The following is a 3,880-nucleotide window of genomic DNA, read 5'->3' as shown; positions in this document are numbered from 1 at the left end:
ATTTACACTGAACGCATCGTTTTATTTATCGAAATGGAGTGTGCCGGCGAGCCACAGCAGCGCCACTTCGATTCTGATTTGAGGGGGGAAAATCGTGGGGAAATTGAACAAATATTAAAGTATTTAAGTATTTGTTAAAAGATGAAATTTTTAAAGATCGTGGGGAAAATGAATTTCGAACAAAGTTCGTGATATTATATGCAATTAACCCTAAAATAAAATGTGGGACATTTTGTTGTACTTGTTGGATGACATGAGAGATGAAAGAAAAATAGTTTTTTTTTTTTTTTTCACGAATCTATATATACAGAAGACCAATTCAACGGATACTTTTTCGTGGAAAAATTTAAAATTTAAAATTACGGTTACATTTTCTACACACGTTCTACTTCTAATCACGATAGTCCCTAATTTTCAGTAACTGAATACCTTTTCTTTGTCCACTCTAATAACCTCTCTCTTTTGTCATCGTTTTTCTATTTTATATTTTTGTTATTTTATTTTTCTTCTTTTCTTTTTTTTTCTTTTATTTCTAAAATTCGTACAATTTAAATAATAATAAAATATTCATTATACATATTAAATTAAACATCATGATGCAAAACCTTTAATTTGATGAATATCTATACTATATTAAAACAGCAGTTTTCAATTTGAAATTGATTTCAAATCAATTTGAAATTGATTTGAATGGCGATTTTGGGATTCCTTCAAAAAATAATGTCATACTCCCTCCGTCCCAGCCCAATAGGCTCGTTTTCCTTTTCGGGACGTCCCAGCCCAATAGGCTCAGTCTTAAAATGGAAATAATTAGGGTTGTAAAGCAAATAATTAGCTACTTAATTAAAGAGAATATACACCCCCTAATTAAAATCCTAAATCATTCACTCCTTCTTTCTCTTTCTATCTTGCATCTCTCTTCTCTCTTCTCTCTTCTCTCTTCTCGTCTTCACCCTCTCTCTCACCCACATTCCATCTTCGACCGTCGACCACCACCACGATCACCCTCACCGCCGCCGTCATTTCCACCGCCTCCGCTGCTCTCCTTCTCCCCTCTCCCGGCCATGGCGGCCTCCCCCTCCAGATCCTGAAACCTCTCCCGGCCATGGCGGCCTCCGCTGCTCTCCTTCTCTTCTCTCTTCTCTCTTCCGGTCTTCGCCGCTCTTCCGTCACCGCCGCCCCCTCCCCCTTCTCTCTCTCTCAACAACGAGCGGCGCCACTGACTCTCCAGAGCTCCGGCCACACAGATCCGCCGCCGCCTCAAGACTACAGCCCCTGCTGTGCCGCCGCCGCCTCTCCTTTGTCGGTGGACGGTTCGGAACCCCCACCGCCGCCGTTCTCCGTCTCCACCGCCGCCTCTAAGCTCTTGATTTAGGGTTTTTGATTTGGTAGAAAGTTTCTGAAAGTTTGATTGCTGTAGATTCGATTTCATTTTGATTGTAGATTCGTCTTCATTTTGATTTGGTAGAAACTTTGCTGAAAGTTTCTCTCTCTCATTTTCGTCTTCATTTGCTGAAAGTTTCTCTCTCCCTCATTTTCGTCTTCATTTGCTGAAAGTTTCTCTCTCTCTCATTTTCGTCTTCATTTGCAGATTCGATTAATTGAAGCATTTTGATTGTTGCTAAATTTCGATTGTTGCTGATTGTTGCAGATTCGATTAATTGAAAGTTTGATTTCTCAGTTTCTGTTAAGCATTTGATTGTTGCTGAATTCGATTAATTGAACAAATGTGATTAAGGAAAATAAGAGAACACTTAAAACATTAATTGTTGGTGGACCACACCATTTACCTACCAAAAATTGACTTTCTTAATCTCCGTGCCGAAAGCAACTGGGCCTATTGGCCTGGGACGGAGGGAGTATTATATATACACAAAAAAATGGATTAAACTAACTTAAATTAAATTACAACTTACAAATCCCACGTCTAAAAAAATGGAGCATGCACTAAAAACTGCATTTTTTTACGTGCAATGCATTGAGAAACTGCATATGAATTTAAGAAAGCATGCGTCTCAAAAAAAAAAAAATGCAAATAGATTTGTGCAGCAAAAAAATTGATTTTTAATTTACTTTCTTTAATCTATACTTTAAAAAGTTAAAATTTTTATTTGAAATTGATTTTAAAATTGAGTGGTAATTTTTTAGTTATAATAAAATTTAAGGTTTATTTATAAACTATATTTTTTTTTCTTTTCTTTTTTTCCCTTTTCTTTATCTTCTTATTTTTTATTTATTTTCTTTCTTTCTAAAGTTGTGAAATTTGACTATTTATAAAATATTTAATATTCATATCAAATTAAATATCATGATAAGAGCTTTAATTTTATATATTTTATGTAAATATTTAATTTAAAATATAAAAGTTATATTTATTTAAAGATTAAATTTTTTTAAAAAAAATCTCTCTCCTCACTTATCTTTTATTTGAATAATTTTTCACTTCTTTTTTATTTTTACTTCTAATTTTTTACTTACATTTTTGGCTTTTCATAATATCAATTTTTATTATTGTGAATTTTTCTTTATTCTTGTATATTTTTCAATATTTAGCTCAAATATATTCAAGTATAATTAATTTTCTATTATATTTATAAATATAATAATTGAGTAGGAATCAATTTTATATAAATATAAAAATATAAAATCATTTCCCGTACATTGCACGGGATGCAAATGCTAGATATATCAATTGATGAATTGGTTGAGCTAGAATTACGAACTTATTGCAAATAAGATGTTGAAGAAATGCTTAATAACTTGAGGTCGTAAATGATTTCTGTTATTTTTATTTTTACTCTTTTTTTTTGCATTTTCATAATATCATATTTTATTATTGTGAATTCTTTTTTTTTTCAATATTAAGCTCAAATATATACAATTAAAATTATTTTAGATTATATTTATAAATATAATAATTGGATTGGTATATATCAATTTTGTGTAAAAATAAAAATATAAAATCATTTCCCGTGCATTGCACGGTATGCTTAATAATTTTGATAATACTTTTAATATGAAGGTTAAAAAAAATTATTAACACCACTAACTCATTTCACACGTTCACACTAATTCAACAAAATATATTAATTACTTAGAAAACACTATTCAAATATATTTATTCAATTTGATTTTCTTTTAAATTCATCAACTTTAATTTATAAAAAAATATTCAATATGGATGTTAAATTAAAGATAATGACGATATCTTTAATTTGATGTAAAAATTATAAAAAATAAATTTAAAACCAATAAGTTATTATAGTTTAAACTTTAAAGTCACCAAATTATTTTTTTCTCTCTCCTCTCTCTTCTCTCCTCTATCATCTCCTCTCTCATTTCTCATTTTTTAAAATTCACGGTTCTTTCATTCCTTTTTCCATATTTTTTTATTTTATTTTTTATGTTTTTACTATAGATCAGTATTTTTTATATTTTACTATTTATATTTTTATTATATCAGTTTAATGCAATTACAATGATGAAACTTATATTTGTTCATTTTAGAAATCTTTAGCTTAAAAATATTTTTTTAAAGGTCAACTTTATATTAATATAAATTTGTAGATAAATAACTAATATATAGTATATCTTAAAAATCGAATTTTTAAGCTTCAAAATTACTCATTGGAAAATCAGTAATTAGAGAACCATTATCGATTTTCTTTAAAAATAAAAAATAAAAGTAAATTGAAGAGTTTAATTTTTTAGTAGCACATTTATTTAAATTTACTGAAATTGTATACATTTTATTTTGGAAAATGAACGACACATATCTCATGTTATACCCTTTATTTTTTCACTTTCCAATTGAAAAAAAAATGTATACATTGTAACTTTATTTTAAAATTTGAGCATAAACAAAATGACCTCATAAATA

At 29.0% G+C, this 3,880-nt stretch overlaps 1 long non-coding RNA gene across 1 annotated transcript; it reads right to left on the bottom strand.

Moving 5' to 3' along the window:
• Positions 1-877: 877 nt before the first annotated feature.
• LOC131021538 (uncharacterized) lies at positions 878-1,852 on the bottom strand. Its single transcript, XR_009100984.1, has 2 exons — positions 1,095-1,852; positions 878-1,053 (listed from the first exon to the last, which is right to left on the bottom strand). It is a non-coding gene; the product is annotated as an uncharacterized LOC131021538 (long non-coding RNA).
• Positions 1,853-3,880: the final 2,028 nt, after the last annotated feature.

Source organism: Salvia miltiorrhiza, chromosome 1, assembly GCF_028751815.1.
Source record: "Salvia miltiorrhiza cultivar Shanhuang (shh) chromosome 1, IMPLAD_Smil_shh, whole genome shotgun sequence".
Taxonomy (NCBI): domain Eukaryota; kingdom Viridiplantae; phylum Streptophyta; class Magnoliopsida; order Lamiales; family Lamiaceae; genus Salvia; species Salvia miltiorrhiza.
Note: the sequence above shows the minus strand (reverse complement) of the source record. Positions and strands in the feature narration are given on the sequence as shown.